The following is a 22485-nucleotide window of genomic DNA, read 5'->3' as shown; positions in this document are numbered from 1 at the left end:
TTGGGTTTCTGAGGCAGTATCACTACGGAAGTAGGAATGCCCAACCTTCCTTCCGAGGAGTGGCTGGTGTGTTTGAACCACCAGCCTTCTGGTTAGCAGGCAAGTGCCTTAGCGCTACCTGAGCTCCTTCTGGGCCTCTAGCACAGTTGTTATCTTAGAATTCCCCCCTCCCCCAATGGACTCTTATATTAGTCTCACTGTCTTCAGAAAACTTCTTCTTGGGGAAAATTTTAAAATAAATCTTTGAATGTCTGAAATATTTTTATTTTGTCTTCACCCACGATTGATAGCTCTTCTGACTAGACCTCTCTAGACTAAAATTTATACCTCAGAAATTTGAAAGCCTTTCTTCCATGTTTTCTAGTATCAATGTTAAATGAGGAGAAGTCTGATGTAGGTTTTATTTTTAATTTATTTGTAGTTGATCTGCTTTTACTCACTGGAAGCTTTTAGGATCATTCTTTAACCCTGAAGTTCTGAAATTTCATTATAATGTGTCTGGATAGGGATCTTTATAAAAATTCACCTGTAGTATTTGCTGGGCTCTTTCACTCAGAAAACTCAGGTCTCTGTCATCTCTGATAAATCCTGTTTTATTATTTCTTTAATAATTTACTTCTCTCATGTTCTCAGTCTTGAATCTTTCTGAGGATTTTAGAGTTTTATTTTTTAAGTTAGCTTCTGTTACCTGATCTGTTTCCTCTGGTGTGGACTTTTTATGTTGATCTTTATTTTTCATGCTGCTGAATTTTCCATATGTTGAATGGTCCTTGATCCACCCCTTGTGTTCAGGAAGGAGGGACTAGGAAGGCTGATAGAAACCTCTGTGTACATAGCTGGTGCTTGCTTTTTGTTAGAATTTGATTGATAGTGTGTTAAACAAGGCCGGCCGTTTTGAAGGTGCCTGGTCCCCAATGCCAGCATGATGGATGCTTCATTCTGGACATGAAAACTTTCACTAGCAGCTCTAGTTTTTTCAGTTTTGACTTGTTAGAGGAGGTGCTTCTTTTTCTTTCCCTTATGCTAAGTAAGAAATCCTTGTGTGATGCAAACATTTAAGAGCTAGGCTACTAACAGAAAGGTTGGATGTTCAAACCTATCCAGAGTTGCCTTAGAAGAAAAGTCTGGAAATCTGTTTCTGAAAGGTCACAGAAAACCCACCCTATGGAGCACAGTTCATTGGGTTGCCATGAATAGGATATGACTCAACAACGTGCATTTTTTGTTTTAATTTTTAAGCATCCTGTTAACTTTTTCTCTGGGCAAATAGGGATTGAAACCATTTGGGTTAACCACAGGGAAATTTTTAATCTTCCTCTGCACTCTCATGCTTCTTTCCAGGTGATCCCTTATCTGCACATTCCGTGGAGTTCTCCTGGGCAGTTGGGCTCCCTCCACTGCTGCAAACCCTCCTGTATATTCTGGGCTGTGGCCACTGTATTTCCTCCATCAGCCCTTTGTCTCCTTTTTATCTTTAGAAACTGTTCATGGATCTCCTCCTGTTCTGTTTGCTGCTCAGAATTTATTCCTCCTTTTAATCTTTTATTATCCCTTTAGTGGGATCGCAGGGGAGAAAAAGACAAATGTGTGCTAGAGCCACCATCCGGCACCAGAAGGTGTTTAATCATATTCTTTGAGTTAGAACATAAATAAACATAGATGGGCAGATTTCTATCTCAATAGGTCAAAGATGACACTGGCATCATTGGCTAATTGTGCATACTGCAATAATTTGTTAAACCATTATCATAAGCTTTACTCATTCAGTTGATCACAATGCCATTCATGTTAGGTGGGACCTGAGGAACAACAAAAGCTTAAATGTAGGAATGTGGAGAGAAGACATGAACTGTGGTGCATACCAACCTCATATGGACACACGCCACTAGATGCAGCATCAGCAAATGTGCTGCCATCTTCCAGAATGTCCTAAACAGAACAGCAGCCTGCCAAGGTGTTACTAGGTATAATAAGAAAGCATTCTGAGATCAAATACATTTGAGGATTCTCAGGTTACACAAAAGTAAACATGCTCCTTGACTGAAGGATTTCTTAGAACCTTAATATGCCAATATGACATGCAACTCTTCAAGAGTGGAATATAAAATGAAGCATTTCCCAAATTCTTTTGATCACAGAACTCTCTTGTCACTGTATATAATATGCCACAGAGAACATGCTTTGGAAACCCTACTCTATTTCTGCTCCAGAGACCACCCACAGAAAGTAAGAAAGGAAAAATTATGAAAGAAAAGAAGATAAAGCAGAGGAGAGGTGTGGTATATCTATCTCCATATCTTAAGTCTTCTCTCTGTCTGACTTTCAGGCTGTCCTCTCACCAAGACTTAAACTCCTTTTGGCAGAATCATGTGTTTGGAAGGGTTCCTCTGAGTTACGCACTGGTCTCTCTACCTGAGGAGACTTAAAAATGCTACATTTCATATCTGCCTTTCAGAATGTCAGAGCTGGAAACAAACATGGTGGTCACGTAGTTTAATCCCCTGCTGCATTAGGGATAAACCCAAGAAGCAAAGAAGTAAAGGACTTGCTTAGGGTAACACTACAAATTAGGGGTGGATGTGGGATTAGAAGCAAGTTTTCACATCCTCTGTCCAGTAGAACAACTAATATTTGCCTGTCTATGACAGAAAATCTATGATAATGTTTTCAGTCAGTCAAATGCCCTATGCTTTGGTCTCTAGTTGACCCCAAACATCACTCCTCTTCCTCTGAACTTGCACAGTTCTGAGGATCACACCCAACATCTATCTCAAGCTCTTCCATGTGATTGTTCCATGGAGATCACAGACTAAGAGTTAAGAGGGATCTAGGCATATGGTTCCTCCTTTTGAAATCACTCATGGGGGCTGAGTGTGGCCCGACAATGGCTGGCTAGTATTTAAGGATCTCCAATGCTCATGCGCCACAGTGGTTAAAACATTGGGCTGCTAACCAAAATGTCAGTGGTTTGAACCATGGAAGAAAGATAAGGCAGTCTGCTGACATAAAGATTTACAGCCTTTAAACTCTATGGGGCTATTCTACTCTGTTCTAGGAGGTCACTATGAGTCAGAATCAACTTGATGACAGTGGATTTGGGGTTGGTCTGTTCATGTGGTCTTATGAATGGGCCAAAGCAAATTGGGACTACTAAAAGTATACCTTTGCTGTTTAGTTTTCAATTCTAATTCTCTTGCCCTGTGTAACCTTGACTTGAGGTCTTAGGTTTCAGAGCAGAAATTTGAAATTTAAAGGAATAGGTAGGATCATACTCACTGGCATGTTTTACCTGTTGTTAATGCTATTAGCTATCGTCTAGTCCTCCCTAGAACTATGGCTACCCTGGGCACAACAGAACAAAATGCTGCCCACTTCTGCATCATTCCCATGACTGGTTGTGGATCAGACTGGCATTATCTATAGGTTTGCATTGGGTGATTTTCAGAAGCAGATCACCAGACCTTTCTTCCTAATCCATTTTAGTATGGAAGCTCTGCTGAAACCTGTTAACATCATAGCAACGTGGAAGTTTCTATTAACCCACAGGTGGTGATTGCACATGATGTGCATTGGCCAGGAATTGAATCAAGGTCTCCCATGTGGAAGGTGAGAATTCTACCCCTGAAACATGACAGCCCACACCGTGAGAATGGTCACACAATCCTTTGTCTTTTAGTAAGATAATTTAGGAATACTGAACTTCAAAGCATGAGAGACTCTTGGAAATCATTAGATCTAGCCCTTTCACCTTGCAGGTGAAGAAACTCAGTCCAGTGGGGTAAGAGGATTTGTCTGAGGTCTGTAGGTCTGTAGTAGCCCTTGAACTGTATTAGGACTAAGTCCCTCAAGGCCCAGGCCTGTGCACTTTGACTCTCTTACTCTGCCTTGACTTCAATAGAGGTAAAACCAACTTATAATGTATTTGAATATGATGAGCCACACTTATGACCGTCCATTTTTTTTGTACATTTTATCATCAGTAATATGTTGCTGCGAGTAATTTGCTGATATCATCATTCTCAGATGTTCACTCACAGGTGTTCAATTTTATGATTTACTGTTCAAAACACTGTTGGATTTGTAAAGATAGTGATAATAAAAGGAAATAATAATGAAAATAGAAAAAAATGAGATATTTGACTTATGGCAGAACAAATTCATGACAGAGCTATCACAATGGAACCCCATCGTAAGTCGAGGACTACCTGTATTTGAGATTAGCTCTGCTACCCTCCATAATCAGGACTGAAATGTATTACTTTTCTGTATCTTCATTTAAAAGCACTTTGGAGAGAAATGGTATCAGTTTTTGAGACCATATCATTAGAAAAATCAGCTGTGTCCATTTAGAGAAGGAAGGGAAGAAGAAAGAGTTCATTTTTCTCAACAGCATGACTAAGCCTAACACAATGGATTCAGTTGCAGCCTGGAAGTAGTAGTACATTGCCATGTTTGACAGACTCTTATAAACCAAAAATATGAAATATCTCTCAATGACATTCCAAAGTAACAGAGACAAAATTTCCTAGAATGTATTTGTATTTGTTTATGTGTGAATAGTAAATATATGTATACATATGTGTGTGTATGTTTACTTATATGTTTTTATGTATATGTGTCTATGTGCATGTATATAGAAAATATATATTTTGGTACATATGTATAAATACATATAAGGAGCTCTGGTGGTACAGTGCTTAAAGTGCTCAGCTGCTAACCAGAACGTCAACAGTTTGAACCCACCAACAGCTCTGCAGCAGAAAGATGTAGCAGTCTGCTTCTGTAAAGATTTACACCCTTGGAAACCCTACAGGGCAGTTCTACTCAGTCCAAGAGGGTTGCTATAAGTAGGAATCTATTTGATAGCAGTGGGTTTGTTTTTTGGCTATATACATATATGTGTATGTATGTGGGTGTGAATGCAGATATAAATATGTTGTTGCTGTTGTTAGGTGCCATCGAGTCAGCTCTGACTCATAGTTGCCCTAAGTACTATACAATGAAACACTGCCCGGTCCTGTGCCAGCCTCACGATGCTTGTTATACCTGAGCCCATCGTTGTAGTCACTGTGTCAATCCATCTCATTGAGGGCCTTCCCCTTTTTTGTTGACCCTCCACTTTACCAAGCATGATATCCTTCTCCAGGGGCTGGTCCCTTCTGACAACATGACCGAAGTAGGTCAGACAAAGTCTGGCCATTCTCACTTCCAAGGAGCATTCTGGCTGCACTTCTTCCAGGACTGATTTGTTAGTTCTTCTGGCAGCCCATGGTACTTCCAGTATGGAACACTGCAACTCAAAAGCATCAAATCTTCTTTGGTCTTCCTTATTCATTGTCTAGCTTTCACAGGCATATGAGGTAATTGAAAATGCCATAGCTTGGGTAAGGTGCATCTTAGTCTTCAAGGAGACATCTTTGCTCTTCAGCACTTGAAAGAGGTATTTTGCAGCAGATTTGCCCAGTGCAATATGTCATCTGATTTCTTGACTACTGCTGCCAATGGTGCTGACTGTGGAACCAAGTCATATGAAATCTTTGACAATTTCAATCTTTTCTCCATTTATCGTGATGCAGCTTATTGGTCCAGTTGTGAGGATTTTGTTTTCTTTATATTGAGTTGTAATCCATACTGCAGACTGGTGTCTTTAATCTTCATGAATAAGTGCTTCAAGTCATCTTCACTTTCAGCAAGCAAAGTTGTGTCATCTGTATATTGCACGTTGTTAATTAGTCTTCCTTGAGAATTACTCTTCTTCATGTAGTCCATCCTCTCAGATTATTTGCTTAGCATACAGATTGAATAAGTATGGTGAAAGGATACAACCCTGGCACATTCCCTTCTTGATTTTAAACCATGTAGTGTTCCATTGTTCTGTTCAAATGACAGCCTCCTGGTCTATGTACAGGTTCCTCATGAGCACAATTAAGTGTTCTGGAATTCCTTCTTCTCAATGTTATCCATAATTTGTTATGATCCACACAATTGAATGCTTTTGCATAGTGAATAAAACACAAGTAAACATCTTTCTGGTATTCTTTGCTTTCAGCCAAGATCCATCTGACATCAGCAGTGAAATTCCTTGTTCCACTTCCTCTTCTGAATGCAGCTTGCATTTTTGGAAGTTCTCTCAATATACTGCTGCAACCCTTTTATGAATTATCTCCAGCAAGATTTTACTTGCGTGTGATATTAATGATATTGTTTGATAATTTCCAATTCTGTGGGATCATATTTCTTTGGAATTAGTACAAATATGGATCTCTTCCAGTCAGTTGGCCAGGTAGCTGTCTTCCAAATTTCTTGGCATAGACAAGTGAGCGCCTCCAGTGCAGCATCAGTTTGTTGAAATATCTCAATGGGTATTCTATCAATTCCTGGAGCCTTGTTCTTCACCAATTCCTTCAGTGCAGCTTTGACTTCTTCCTTCAATACAATTTGTTCTTTTATTATTATAATTAATTTTTTATAATTTTATTGTGAGTTGGGTGAAAGTTTACCAAGCAAATTCATCTTCCATACCACAGTTCACATATACTTCGTCTCATGACATTGACTGTAATCTCCCATAATGCAACAGCTCTCCTCCCACTTCCTCCCCATAGCCACCTCTTCCCTGTGTCCCTCCCTCCCATTCACTCTTGTCCCCCTCAAGCTGTCTCCCTGTGCATACATATTCCTTCTATTCTCCCATGGTTGATCTTTCCAAAGAGTTTGTCTACCTAATGTAAGTGTTCAGCTCAGATGTCTGCCTTTTGTTTGGCTGGAAGCCACAGGAGTGGGTTCAATTCCAGACCACAAGGGCAGCTAGGGTCCATAATCTAGGGGGTTCCAGCAGGCTCTATCAGACCAACAAACCTTAATACCATTGGTTCTTGATCATATTCCGCTTCCTGAAATGGAAGAAGATTTACCAGTTCTTTTTGGTACAATGACTCTGTATATTCCTTCCATCTTTTTTTGATGTTTCCTGCATCATTCAATATTTTGCCCATAGAATCTTTCAATATTGCAAATCAAGGTTTTCACTGGCCAATTATTTGAGAAATGGATGGCCCCTTCTTCCAAGTCTATCTTAGTCTGGATGCTCCAGTGAAACCTGTTCACCTTGGATGGCCCTTCTGATATATGAAACACTGGTGGCATAGCCACCAGCCTCACAGCAATATGTAAGCTACCACAGTATGACAAACTGACAGGCAAGTAGTGGAGATATAAGTATAACCCATTGCCATGGAGTCAATTAGACTCACAGTGACCCCTTCTTGGGTTTCCGAGGCAGTATCTCTATGGAAGTAGATTGCTCAATCTTCCTTCTGATGAATGGCTGGTGGGTTTGAACCAGCAGACTTCTGGTTAGCAGTCACATGCCTTAAGCACTACACCACCAGAGCTCACATAAATATAGACAGATTTAAAAAACAAAAAACAGTTGCCATTGAGTTGATTCTGACTCGTAGCAACCCAACATGTTTCAGAGTAGAACTATTCTTCCTAGGGTTTTCTGTGGCTGTGATTTTTTGGAAGTAGATATAGATATGTAGATAAGGACATATCAATCTGTGCACGTGTGCTTATATATATTCCCTTACAAACTTCTGACTATTTTTTGGAAACATAGGTGTTACTATTATTTTTTAAAACCAGTAGGTTTCATTTAGAAAAAAAAAAACAATAACCTCTGCATACCTCTTGCGTGTACTGGGGTGTCAGCAAAAAAGATTAGAAAATCTGGAGCAAATAAATAGAAAGAAACAGAAACTAAAATGCTGAGAAACCTCTTTTTTTTTCCCCCCAAGAGCTCATTTTGGTAGTCCTCAAGGGAAAAAAGAAAAGCACTTGACCTGACAAGAGGAAGAAAGGGGAGAACAAATGAAAACTAAACAATTGATTTAATTCAACAAGAAGTGGAAGCAAGAGAGATAAAGTATCTGTTCCAGGAGGCGTAGAGAAAGGAGGGAGTTAGGAGACCAAAGTGGTTCCAGAGTAACAAAACCCACTTTGGAAGGAAAGAGGCACAAAATCAAGTTTTCCCTCTTCTGCTTATGTTCTTAGCTCTGGAAGCAGAATGTTCAATTTTTGTTTTAAGTCCCAGTTGTCAGGATATAAAAATCTTGCATGTTACTTTTTAAATTTTTGCTAAGAGGTAGCAGGTTTTATTACCTTTTCTTTGCATTTCATTGATCTTTTTTTAATTAAAAATTTTAAAGAGCAATATTTTTGCCATTTCCTTGTGGGTGTCTCACAGGATCCTAGCCTCATAATAATAAGTTTTGACATCCCATGTGCTGTGGCCCTCAAGCTTGAAGTGTGGATCAGCGTTAACAACCAAGGAGAAATCACAGGGAGTGGCTGGTCCAGCTGAACAGCTGAAAAGGGAAGGCTGAGGACCCACTGTGTGACATACATGCTGCCCTGGGAGAGTTCGTGGGACACTAAGATACCGTCTCACCCAACCCTTAATATTGAGAGGAGGAAACTCACATGCAGGAAGGTCAGGTGTCTGCTTCAGGCCAGCTGGGAAGGGAAAAATGGCTGGGTTCACAGAGGTTCTAGAGTGACCATGGCTTCTTCAAACTTGTCTTTCCACTTCTCGCTTACCCCCTCATCCCAATTATAGGCTGTGCACAGCAGCCACCAGCATCTTCTTAAACATAATTTAGTTCATTACTCCTCTGTTTTAAAGTCATGGCATCCCCCTGACTTTAGATTAAAATCCAAATTCCTGACTATGTCCTACAAGGAAGACCCAATGGGATTTGACTTGTGGCAGATAGTGGTTGGCTCGATCAGAGAGGAATGCAGGCAGGAGTGACCATGTGACACAGTTCTGGCCAATGAAATGTGAGCAGAACTGTGTTGCTAGGGTTGCCAGATTTACCAAATAAAAATATAGAATGTCCACTTAAATAAATGTCAGATAAGCAGTAAATAATTTTTTAGTATGAGCATATCCCAATTATTGGGAGCTCTGGTAGCATAGTGGCTGAAGCACTTAACTGCTAACCAGAAGGCTGGCGGGTTTAAAACCCCCCAGCCACTCCTCGGAAGGAAGGTTGGGCAATCCTACTTCCGTAGTGATACTGCCTCGGAAACCCAAGGAGGGGTCGCTGTGAGTCGGGGCCTACTCGAGGGCACATAACAACAACAACAACATTCCAATTATTGCATGGAACACAATTATACTAATTTTGTTGCAGTTGTTGTTATCTGAAATTCACATGGAGCTGGGGATCCTATATTTTTTCTGGTACCTTTTCCTGCTTCTTTCCTTTTCTCTTGCCTGAGGCATGTACATACTGCTTGGAAGTGTGACAACTGTTTTGTGACCAGGAACTAACAAGCACAAGCATGTGGACTAGAAAGGCAAAGAGAATTGGGTTACTAATGGTGTTGCTGGACAGCTACACCCATGTTGAACTGCCTGTATCTGGTCTTCTTGTTGTGGAAAAACCAAGGCAAAGCCGCCAAGATCCGAATCTCGCTAAGCCTGCATGTGAGTTTCCTCCTCTCAAATATTAAGGGTTTTTGTTTTTTGAAGCTGAAGATTTATGAGGGCAGGGATCTTGTCTGTCTCCTATATCTCTAGTGCCTAACACAATATATGGGACAGTGTTTCAATAAACATTTGCTGAAAAGATGAATAAATTACATTTAACATAAAAAACAACAACAAAAAAAAACTCACTGCGGTCGAGTCCATTCAAGTCATAGCGACCCCTCCGTGGGTTTCCGAGGTGGTATCTACGGAAGTAGATTGCCAAGTCTGCCTTCCCAGGAGTGGCTGGTGAGTTTGAACCGCCAGCCTTCTAGTTAGCAGTCATGCCTTAGGTACTACACCACTAAAGCAGGTAATTCACATTATTTCATTGTACCTTATCCAAAATAGTACTATATCTCTTATTTATATCGGGGAGGACTGTTTTTGTCCCCTTTGAAGTGTTCTTTTTTTTTTTTTTTTGCAATACACACACACAAAAAAATCAAATATTTAAACACCTGGATGTTGGGATTCTTAAGATCAGTGTTTTTCAAATTTTGGTTTGCATCATATTAGTGGGCAATGAAACCCATTTAGTGGGTCATGATCAGCTTGAAATAAAGAGGAGGAGAAGAATGAGCAGGAAAAGAAGAAATCAAATAAAATTTAAAAATATCAGCAGTGTACCTTTTGTTTTGGGGTTAGGGGAAATAATGACTTCTGACGTATAAACACACAGACACATATGCACACACACTTATATAGCCTATGTTGTGATATAAAATGTATTTTACTGTGGATCACAGTAAAAAAAAAAAAGAGAGAGAGAGAGAGAGAGAGAGGAGAAAGCCAGGTTCAAGATGAATATTGTTCAAATTCCAAACACCTATATGGGGAAATTACAGTGGCCCAATTCTTGTGCCTGAGCCACTTATCATTAACTAGGTGACTTTGGGACGTGAAGTAATCTATTTGAAGACATATTATGATTTGTAAAGCTCTTTCATACAATCTTAAAGGAACCAGGTGGAGAGATGCTAGTTGTAGCTACGTGTCTAACATGATAGCCACCAGCCACATGTACGTATTGAGAACTTGAAATGTGGCTAGTATGAATGAGAATTCTTTATTTTATTTAATTTTAACCTATTTAAATTTAAAAGCTTATCTTTGATTCAGTTATTGGAAAAATGTGTTTGGAACAACTTGGGTACGTGAATCTCTTTCTTTCGACTCTAAACTTTATGAAATACAGATCAAGTATTTCAGATGAAAATTTAGCTTCCAAATTGAAATGTGCTGTAAGTATAAGATACATGCTGAACTTCAAAGCTTTCATGTAGAAAAAAAGAATATACACTATCTCATTAATAATGTTTTATATTGATTACATGTTGAAATGGTGATATGGGTATATCAGGTTAAGTGAAATATATTATTAAAATTATTTTCATCTGTTTCTACTTTTTGTAATGAGGTTTCTAGAAAATCCAAAATTACATTTTTGGCTCATATTATATTTCTACTGGACAGCACTGCTCTAAGGATTAACTGTCTTGCCCCCAGGCCAAAAGATGAGGAAGTGCTTCTTTTCTATGAAGCTACAAGTCACAGCTCCCTAAGGCTCACAGTTCTTATCTGTAAAAACCCTGAGTGAACTAGAAGATAATAATGATAATAAGGATGGCTAATGTTTATAGAGTGGCTATCATATCCTGAAAGGAGCCTGGTGGCACAGTGGGTAAGCACTCAGTTGCTAACCAAAAGGTCAGTGATTTGAACCCATCAGTTGCTCCACAGGGGAAAAATGGGGCAGTCTGCTTCCACAAAGATTGACAGCCTTGCTCTGTCACAACAGGTCACTGTGAGTTGAAATTGCTTAGATGGCAATGGGTATCATATCGTGGTACTATGCAAACATTTTACAAAGCTTACCTCATTTGATTTTCCAACAACCAACAAGGTAAGTATAGTTATTATCATATCCACTTTTTAGGTATGGAAACCGAGACTCAGATGTATCAATTAACTTGCCTGTGAGTAGTTGTAATATTGATTCAACATGGAGGCCCAAAACTCAGGAACCCCACACAGGGCAGTTGGGACCATCCCCTAAACTATCATGCTTGCAAAACCCTTGCAAAAGCAGCCAGGCTCTGTTTAGGAGGTGACATGTAGCTTTATCTCCTAGAGTCCTGTTAGCTTCATTTCCTTAGGGAAATAATGTCTTCTGATCTTGCTGCAGATTCCAACACTATACACAGAAATATCCAATCCCCACAGTCTTTGAATATATAGATACGGTTCAAGAGGGTGACTTTGTATCTGAAAAATTTTCAACCAGAAAATTGAAATATGGGCTTCATTACTATGTATGCTTATTTAAAGATCAACTTACAATGTGAAACTGAATTTCAATAACAGTCTTCAACTATAGGGATAAATTCTACTTCTAGGAGGAAATTATTTTTTTGTTATAAATATTGTATGTGCTCATTAAATACAATTTAGGGGAAAAAATAGTAAGAGAGAATTTTATCTATTGCTCTATTACTCAAACCATTTTTTTTTCTTGGTTGTTCCTCCATATTCATATAGAGTTTTTAAAATTTAAAGCTCAACTAACTATACTTTTTCCCCCTTGGCCTTTTACTTAACATGTCATAGGCATTTGCCATGTTTTTAGAAGCTTTGCAAACATCTTTATAAATACTTATATAATACTCAAGCAAGTGGATTTAGCACATTTCAAACTTTCTTTCGATAATTAAGTTGCTTCTGATTTTTTATTCTTGTAGATAAAGCTATTCTCCTGCTCATATGAATATTACAATCTTTCTGGAGTGTAGTCTACCATCATGTATCAAAATTCTTATACTATACATGTCTATTCTTTGACCCAAAAACTCCTTTTTCCAGAATAGCCCTAAAGAAATATATATGTATATAGACATAGATAAACATACACACACACACATATGCTTGCACAAAGACTTGCTTGCAAAGCTTTCCAGCATTAGTTGTTGTTGTTGTTGTTGTTATTTGCCGTCGAGTCAACCCTGACTCATAGCGACCCCTCCTTGGGTTTTCGAGGCAGTGTCACTACGGAAGTAGGATTGCCCAACCTCCCTTCCGAGGAGTGGCTGGTGGGTTTGAACCGCCAGCCTTCTGGTTAGCAGTCAAGTGCCTTAGGCACTATGCTACCAGAGCTCCTCAGCATTAGTTATGTAAGCAAATATTTAGAAATGGTCAATGTCCCATAGGTGGAGATTAGTTATAGAGAATATGATAAATACATGTGATGAAGTACTTCTAGAAGCCATTAAAAGATTGTCTCAAAGAACAGGTGAGGATTATTAAATATTGATAAGAATAGCAATGGCTTTCTATTATTAAAAACCAGAGTTTGTACTCATATATATTCAGGATTTAATTTAATCCTTAAAAACCATATGTATTTGGTACCTTTAATATCAAATTCTTTGAACAGATGAGGAAGAAAGTTTAGGGGGTTAGGTAACTTATCAGGGCCACACAGCTGTAACCCATCATTCAACAGAACCAAGACACAAACCCCAGCAATCTGTCTCCAAGGTTGCATGCTTAACCACTGTGGAAGGCTGATTAATGGCCCTCAAAATGTCCATGTCCTAATACCTGGAATCTGAATATGTTGCCTTTCATGGCAAAAGCGATTTTGTAGATGTAGTTAAGTTAAGGATTTTGAGATGGAGAGATTATCCTAGATTGTCTGGGTAGTCTAAATCTAATGACAAGAGCCTTTATTGTTGTTGTTGTTGTTGTTATGTGCTGTTGAGTCGGACCTGACTCACAGCGACCCCTCCTTGGGTTTCTGAGGCAGTATCACTATGGAAGTAGATTGCCCAACCTTCCTTCCCAGAGCCTTTATTAGAGGGTGGCAAAAAATAAAAAAAAATAAAAAAAAGAAAAGAAAACTAACTGCCATGGAGTCAGATCCAACTCATAGCAACCCTCCTTGGGTTTCTGGGCACTTGACTGCTAACCAGAAGGCTGGCGGTTCAAACCCACCAACCACTCCTCAGAAGGAAGGTTGGGCAATCTACTTCCACAGTGATACCACCTTAGAAACCCAAGGAGGGGTTGTTATGAGTTGGGTCCGACTCGATGGCGCATAACAACAATAACATCATTATGGAAGTAGATTGCCCAACCTTCCTTTTGAGGAGTGGCTGGTGGGTTTGCACCGCCAAACTTCTGGTTAGCAGTCAAATGCCTTAGGCACTGTGCCACTGGAGCTCCCAGAGGGTGGCAGGAGGGTCAGAATCAGAGAAAGAGATGTGATGAGAGACATAGGTCAGAGTGATGCAGGACCACAAACCAAGGAACGTGGGTGGCCTCTAGAAGGTAGAAAAAGCAAGAAATCAGATTATCCCCAGAGACCTTCAGAAAGAACCCTACAGACTCATTTTAGGCTTCTGGTGTCAAGAACTGTAAGATGATAAATTTGCATTGTTTTAAGACACACATTCTGTGGCAATTTGTTATAGCAGCAATAGGAAACTAATACAACTACCATGCTGTACAAATATCTATAATGTTCATGATCTATCACTGGGTAGGAAAGGCATTATAGAACAGCATATAGGATGTGAACTCAGTTTAGTAATATCTATTAAGTATGTGAATATGTGTATAGAAAAAGAACACTCCTGGGGATAGTCACCAAAATGCTAAATGGGTAGCTCAGGATGATAGAATCTTTTTCTTTATACTTTTTTTGAACTCTCCAAAAAAGCTATTATTTTTTATATTTGAAAAATAAACCACAGTGACTTTTATGCAGGATTTCAAAAAACAAACACACACACACACACAGCTGGTTGCCTCCAGGATGAATGAAATTTGCTACCTTAGACTGGGCCCAGCACTTCCATACTTCTTGTGGACTCCATGCCTTTGCCCAGGCTGTAGCTTTGACTTAGAACATCCTCTTTCTTTTCTTTTTCATTATCCTTCTTCATCCAGCTAAATTCTACCCAAGATCATTTCTTCAAATAGACCTTCTAAATCCTTCAAGCTAAGCTATGTTCTTATCCCCTGCATTTGCCATACAATGTGGGTGCCTCTAGGGTGCTCTGCTAGCACAATGGTTAAGGCATTCAACTGCTAACCAAAAGCTGGTAGTTGGAACCTACTAGCCTCTCCAAAGGAGAAAGATGAGGCAGCCTACTTCTGTAAAGATTTATGGCTTTGGAAACCCCATGGTGCAGATCTCCTCTGTCCTATAGGGTAGCTATGAGTCAGAATAGACTTGATAGTAGTGGATTTGGTTTGGTTTGATGGATGCCTCTGCCATTTACCTCCTATTATTAGAATTACCCAGGTCTGTCTCCCCCATGGAGTCCCTCAAATTCAGACCAAACTCACTGCTATCGGGTTGATCCTGATTCATAGTGACCCCCTTGGGTTTCCCAGGCTATAAATCTTTATGGAAGTAGATCGCCCCATTTTCTCCTGCAGAGTAGCTGGTGGGTTTGGTTAGTAGCTGAATGCCTTATCCACTATGCCACCAGAGCTCCTTTGGTGGTGCAAATGGCTGCTATCTGAAACACTGGAGGTTTAAGTCTTCCCAGAGACACTTTGGAAGAAAGGCCTGGCAATCTACTTCTGAAAATCAGCCATTGGAAATCCTATGGAGCACAGTTCTATTCTAACATATATGGGGTTGTCATGAGTCAGAATCAACTTGGTGGTAACTGCATTTTAGTCCCTGGATGGCTCAAAGAGTTAATGTTCTCAGCTGCTAACTGAGGTTTGAGTCCACCCAAAGGCTCTCAGAAGAAAGACCTGGTGATTAGTTCTGAAAAATCAGCCATTGAAAATCCTAGGAAGCACACACAGTTCTACTCTGACTCACATTGGGTTGCCATGAGTCAGAATTGACTTGATGGCACCTGGCTGTCTCTCAACATGGCATGCTGGCTTTAAGAGCTGTGTGTATGGTGGGTCTTTGCCACCTGCATTCACCCAATGCTAGCACTTAAGGAGCTCAGTATTTGCTTAATAGAGGTGAACCCTTGATTTACAGTAAATAATTGCTTACCAAAAAGGTTTTCTATTCTGTCAATCAGTTACACATAACATTACCTGTTTCACTGCACTCTTGCCAGGACTGGGAATTATAGTATTTGTTATTCAATTTGCATTTCTTTAATTACTAGTGAGGTTGAATCATTCCATATATTCTTTAATTTGTTGTTTCTCCTCTTTTGTACATTGTCTGTTCATTTCTTTTGTTCAGTTATCTCCTGGAAGCTTAGGGTTTCCTGAAAGATTTATAAGAACTCTTTAAAACTAGGATATTAACCCTTTGCCTATTACACATGCTAAGATAAATTATTCCCATTAGTTCTTTGCCATTTAATTTTCTTTTTAATGTAGAAAATCTGAGCAATTTTATGCAATCAAATTTTATATAGTTTACCAATTTGCCGTTTTATATTTATGAACTTGAGTGTGCTATAATGGCTTTCCATAGTATTATTTTCAATAATATTTGATAAGTATAATCATTTTAAAGGTATACCAACTGTGTTATGGGCCTTTGGTTGGAAATTTTAAGCATAATTATATTCATAGAAATCATTAAGTTAAAAAAATACCTAAGTGAAAAGTCACTGAATTTGTATTGTAAGTTAGGCTTTCTTCAGGATGACTTTAGCTAGTAGGGCTAGAGAGAGAGAAAAGTCCTAAATTTCTAATAGAGTTGTGTGGAGATCCATACAGGAAACCCAAGGAAAAATGTTTAGCATGCTATCTGGCACTTAGTAAGGGTTCAATAACTGTTCACTCTCATTATTATTGTCAGCACAATCATTACTACCACAAACAAGACTGTCCTGAGTAATTACGTGGCTGTCAAGACAACTTGTGATGATGAGGGGTACAAGGAAGGCACAAGGATAAATTCTCAAGGTCATAGTCCTTATATAGGGACTTGAGTGGTGGTAGGTACCAAGTGAAAACAGAAAGGGGCAACTATGATTTTATAGGTTCATTCTGATTTAAATGAGACTATTATTTTCAAAGTGCCTTAGATTTTGCTAGTAATTTCAGTGGGGCCTATGAAAACCAGGCAGGTTTCATTTCAGCTTAGAAGTGACATTCAGCTCAGGGTTTTCTGATCAATATTCTACCTGCATAGGTTTACACTGATAACATTTCCTAGGTTTCTCAAGGCTTGTTTCTAGGCCTCAAGGGACCTGAGCTGGCCTCCATTTGGAGTTTATATAAGTGTAGACTTTTTAGAGTATGTTATTAGCTGTGAATATCTCACCTCCAGATAATTTGTAGTAGATTACATTTCCATATTTTTTCTTTCTTTCTTTTTAATACTAACTGGCTAAATCAGAAATATAAATGCTTCAGTTTTTTAATTGGACTCCCTTCTACAATATTTCAGATCATATAGCCTATTCCATGGATAGGAAGATTCAGATATACTGTTTTCTAAGTACTGTGTGGATCCTAGACAAATAGATGTTAACTGACTTATTGATGGCTAAGAAAAACAAATGCAACAATTTTTTAATGGAAAGAACACAGAAGAATAAGGGTACTAAATATAACCCTGAAATCAAGACCTCGCTTTTAAATTCTGTATATAAATAGCTTAGAGCAGATCATTAAATAGCCCATTTGGCAACACTATAGAACATTAAAGGGCTTGGTTCATACTAACCAAATGGTCTCGAGAAATGTAGGTATTTCCTATTTACCCAAGGATGCTGAGACTCTGAGGGAACTACTTGTGAAGTAACTCCACTCTGATCCTCAGGTCTCAGGACTCAGAGCTCACTGATCTCAGATCCTGGGGGTTTTGGTGAAAGAAATATGAAGGTTTCCAGATTGCTGACAGTCAGCATCTTTACCTTGATCCATTATTTATTTTTTATTAATTTTTTATATTTTGGGAATATGGGAGCTCTGGTGGCATAGTACCTAAGGCATTTGACTGCTAACCAGAAGGCTGGTAGTTCAAATCTACCAGCCATTCCTTGGAAGAAAGGTTGGGCAATCTATTTCCATAGTGATACCACCTTGGAAATTCAAGGAGGGGTGGGAGTAAGTTTACACAGAAAATTATGTTCTCATTTAACCATTTCTATACCTATTGTTCAGTGACATCAGTTGCATTTTTCACAATGTATCAGCATTCTCATTATTTCCATTCTGGTTGATCTATTTCAATTAATCTAGCTTCCCTCCCCCTCCCCCACCTTTTAATATTTGCCTTAGGGTAAATATTAACCATTTGGTCTCACATAGATGTTTATTTAAAGGAGCACAGTACTCATAGGTGCTATTGTTTATTTTATGAGCCAATCTATTATTTGGCTGAAAGGTGACCTCTGGGAGTAGGTTCAATTCCAAGTGTAAAGGATATTTCAGAGCAATCCTTTAGTCTCTACCAGTCCAGCAAGTCTGGCCCTTCTTTAGGAATCTGAGGTTAGTTTTACTACTTTAATCTTTTATTAATAACTAGGCATGAGACAGAACTGGCCAACAGCCCCTGAAATAAAATTGTTCTCCAATTGAAACTTCGTTCATTGATAAGTTAAGAAATAGATATTATGTGCCTCCCATATATAACACTGGTAGTCCCTGAGTGGTGCAAACAGTTAAGTGCTCAGCTGCTAAGAGGTTGGAGGCTTGAGTCCAGCTGGAGGTACCATGGGAGAAAAGTCTGCTGATCTACCTCCAAAAAATCAGCCTTTGAAAACCCTATGGAGTAGTTCTACTCTCATGCACATGAGGTCACCGTGGAAACTGGTTTGGTGGTTTGGTTTTGTCCTTCCACTTATAGTGGAAAGATAAGTTAAAGTACAAGAGGCACAGACAGGTGATAGGTTCTAGATGAGTTGTAAAATAATGCCTGCTGACATTTTAGATTGTGGGTATAAGTCAGACATTTGCATATGTCCAGTCCAAAGTGATCCCAGAAAGTGTGAAGGCACATGCATACATTGTTCTGAAGACCTAGAAAAGGGTTGCTCTAGGTTGAGAGACCCAAGCACATTTAGAGAGTTGAAAGGCTATCTCTTTTCTACTTCCATGTCTGTCCAGTAATGTCTGCACTGTGTTGCTCATTCTATCCTTTTTTTTTTTTTTTTTAAGAAAACTTTTGGTTGCTGCAAAAGACTGAAGTCAATCTAATCTGAAGAGTTATTTCTGGCATATTTTAACACTACATGATCTTCCTCAATCAGGGGCCTCTTTTGCATTTTCAAATGTTTATATGGTCTGTTTATGGCATGTGCTACAACACTTTAGATCATTCATGGAATCAGAGAACATTAGTCATGGAAAAGACTCTTAGAATTGCAAATTTTTGATCCTACACTGACATGTTCCTGCTATTCTCAGGACTGGACCTTGGCTAAATGCCTCCCCTTTGCCTTTCCTGGAAGTCCTTTGGTGCTCTTACTCTTCTCCATAGGGTGAAGCTCAAACTCTGTAGCCTGGCCCCAAAGGCTCTTTACACCTCTCTGCTCTCAGGGGCTGTCACTTCACTCTGTGACTCATCGTCAAGGTCACTGTACTCCTCTATGCCAACAGCTGTTTACACACACCATCCTCTCTGCCTTTCTTTCCTTTTTCTACTTAGAAATCTCCTACTCACCCTTCAATGTCCACGCAAATGTCACTTCCTCTGGGATGCCTTTTCCAGCTTCCTCAAGAAAAGTTGGACTTGTTCTCCTTTCCTACATCCATAATTTCTTATGTAGTATTTTCTAAACTTCAGTGCATTATTATGACTGTCTGGTTATATCTCCAGCTACTCTGTGTTCTCCCTGAGGGCATGAGCCACGCTTCATTCATTTTTGTTTTTGCAGCATTTAGCCTGGTCTTGGCATATAATAAATCCATATGTGTGAAGGGAAGTTATCTTTTCAGCTGATATTCATCCAGTACCCGATATACCTTAACAGGTCCAGAGAAGTTCTATCCAGATCTGAAAATAAAAATTCCTGAAAAGTTGACTGGGCTTTAGTTAGCTGCCTGATATAGTATAGATAACCCGAGACTCAACTTCAACATCCTTTCCAGGAATTTGTGTATTGAAGGAGGCTCCCATATGGTGGACTTGGGAGTGTCACTCTGTAAGTCATTTTGGAGATTCAGAATTACATGAAAGGCTAATGATTAAGAATTCAGAGGGCAAAGAGACCAAATTCCTTGGGATTTTGGATATCTGGGTTGGAATGATGGAGTAGGAAGGACTAACAGAGGACCACTGTTTGACCGCTGGATCACTGACAAGTAATAGGGACCTCCAGAATTATGACATAGTTTTTAATATGATCAGCTCTCTAGTCTTCATTGTCTCTCCACATTCTTAATATTTGCTATCAACCCTTAATGAGATTCTACATCTTCATTTTGGGGCTTATATTTCTGTTAATTTATCACTTTCGGTCCCATGAGAAATGTATTTCAGTAAGCCATGGATAAATTATTGCAAAGCATCTTTATTTAGCACAATCTAATTATTGCAACATTCAGTAAAGGCAAATTAAAAAATCACAAATAAAGGGTAATGAGGGTGGAGTGGATATGCATGTATGCATATGTGTGTGTATGTGTGTATGCATGTTCATGTATGTGTATGTGTGCATGTGTCCATAAAAGAAATTCTGATATGATGTGGGATTCCAGAAGGGATGTCTGGCCAGAGACACATTTGACTTGTGCCACTTAATACAGTAGTAACTAGCCCCATGTTGTTACTGAGCATTTGAAATGTAGCTAGTCCAAATTAAGATGTATTATTAGTGTAAACTACACACAATACTTTCAAGAATTAGTTGTTAAAAATGATCTCATTGTTTAGAAAGCAGTTTGGTAGTCTCTTAACATGTTAAAAAGAGTTACCATATACCCAGCAATTCTGTTCGTAAGTTTCTACCAAGAGAAATGAAAACATATGTTTACATAAAGACTTGTACATGGATGTTCATATAGCATTATTTGTAATAGCTAAATAGTGAAAATAATTAAAATGTCCAATAACAGGTGAATGGATAAACAATGAGTATAGCCAAACAATGGAAGATTATTTAGCAATACAAAGGAACAAAGTACTGATACATGCTACAACATGCATATATGTCAAAAACATTATGCTAAATGAAAGAAGTGAGAAACAAACAGCCACATATTGGATGCTTTTCTTTATGAAAGGTCCAGAAAAGGCAAAGCTATAGACAGAAAGCAGATTAGTGGTTGCCTAGGGGTAAGGGTGAGAATTGAGAATGAGTGCAAATGGGCTGGAAGTTTCTCTTTGGACTGATGGATTTGCTTTAAAATTACATTGTGGTATAATTGTACAAGGAGCTCTGGTGGCATAGTGCCAAAGGCATTTGACTGCTAGCCAGAAGTTTGGAGGTTCAAACCCACCAGTCACTCCATGGAAGGAAGACTGGGTCATCTATTTCCATAAAGATTTGCTGCCTCAGGAACTCAAAGGGGGTCACTACAAGTTGAAATAAACTCAATAGCAGTGAGTTTGGTTTTTATTTTTTGGTATGATTGTACAACTCTGTAAATTGACTAAAAATCACTGAATTGTTTACATAAAAGAACAAATTTGAGAAAAGTAAATTATAAATTACCTCAAGAGCTCATTAATAATTTTCTACATTGATTACATGTTGAAATGATAATGTTTTAGATACCAAAAAAAAAAAAAAAAAACCAAACTCATTGCCACTGAGTTGGCTCCAACTCATAGGGACCCCTCCTTTTGTTTCTGAGGCGATATCACTACAGAAGTAGATTGCCCAGTTTTCCTTCCAAGGAGTGGCTAGTGGGTCTGAACCGCTAGCCTTTTGGTTAGTAGTTAAATGCCTTAGGCACTACGTCACCAGAGCTCCAAATGAAATATAGTATTAAAATTAATTTCACTTGCTTTTTACTTTTTAAATGTGACATTTTAATTTAATGTGGCTATTACAAAGTTTAAAATTACATGTGCAGATTGTGTTTTATTTCTATTGGACAGCACAGCTTTAGAAAGTCCCATAATACCAACTAAACAATCTCTATACTTCCATTCAATTTCAGAAAATGTGCTTCCCTTCTTCTTGCTCACAACTATTCCCATACAGGAAGAGTGCTTGCATCCTCCAATAGACTCTAAACAAGTGGGAAATTGACCAGATTGCAGCTATTTAGGTCACTGACCATAAAACAGTACCTGGTGATTGGGAGAGGAATATTGGGCTGAGAGTGGAGGAAAGTTCTTGGCCCTTTGCCCATTGGGGCATGTGAATATAAGAGGGAGCCAAGTCCATTGTCCACAGAGCATTTATCATTCAGGTTTGAAGCTGGATCATGTTCCTAGTACATCTTAATATCCATATACCCTTTACAACTCTCAGTGCCAGTGTTTCAATGCTATGAAAATAATACAAGAACAGAAGCTCCTAAAACCATCTAGGAGCATCAGAGCATAAATGCTACTAATTTATTAAGACAAACTGAATTTATTTTAAAATGTAGTATCATACAGCACATTCACCAAACCAAAACCAAATGCACTGCGGTTGATTCATAGCGACCCCTCCTTGGGTTTCCAAGGCAGTATCATTACGGAAGTAGATTGCCCAACCTTCCTTCCAAGGAGTGGCTGGTGGGTTTGAACCACCAGCCTTCTGGTTAGCAGTCAGTGGGTAGATATTAGTGCTCTGGTGGCAGAGTGCCTAAGGCATTTGACTGCTAACCAGAAGGCTGGTGCTTCAAACCCACCAGCCACTCCTGGGAAGGAAGGCAATCTACTTCCTTAGTGATACCGCCTCAGAAACTCAAGGAGGGGTCCCTATGAGCCGTATACAACTCAAGGGCAGTGAGTACAGGGGAGTAGCAAGGAGCTCTGGTGGCACAGTGCCTAAGGCATCTGAAGGCTGGTGGTTCAAACTCACAAACCACTTCTCTGAAGGAAGGTTGGGCAATCTACTTCC

At 39.1% G+C, this 22485-nt stretch overlaps 1 protein-coding gene across 1 annotated transcript in view; it reads right to left on the bottom strand.

Annotated features, from left to right (window-relative positions):
- The window catches only part of ALK (ALK receptor tyrosine kinase), a 1238429-nt gene that overhangs the window by 625681 nt on the left and 590263 nt on the right, over positions 1-22485 (bottom strand). The window lies entirely within an intron of this gene.

This window comes from Orycteropus afer, unplaced genomic scaffold, assembly GCF_000298275.1.
Source record: "Orycteropus afer afer isolate SDZICR_OR568_19922 unplaced genomic scaffold, OryAfe1.0 scaffold00054, whole genome shotgun sequence".
Taxonomy (NCBI): Eukaryota; Metazoa; Chordata; class Mammalia; order Tubulidentata; family Orycteropodidae; genus Orycteropus; species Orycteropus afer.
This window is presented reverse-complemented; position numbering and strand designations above follow the sequence as displayed.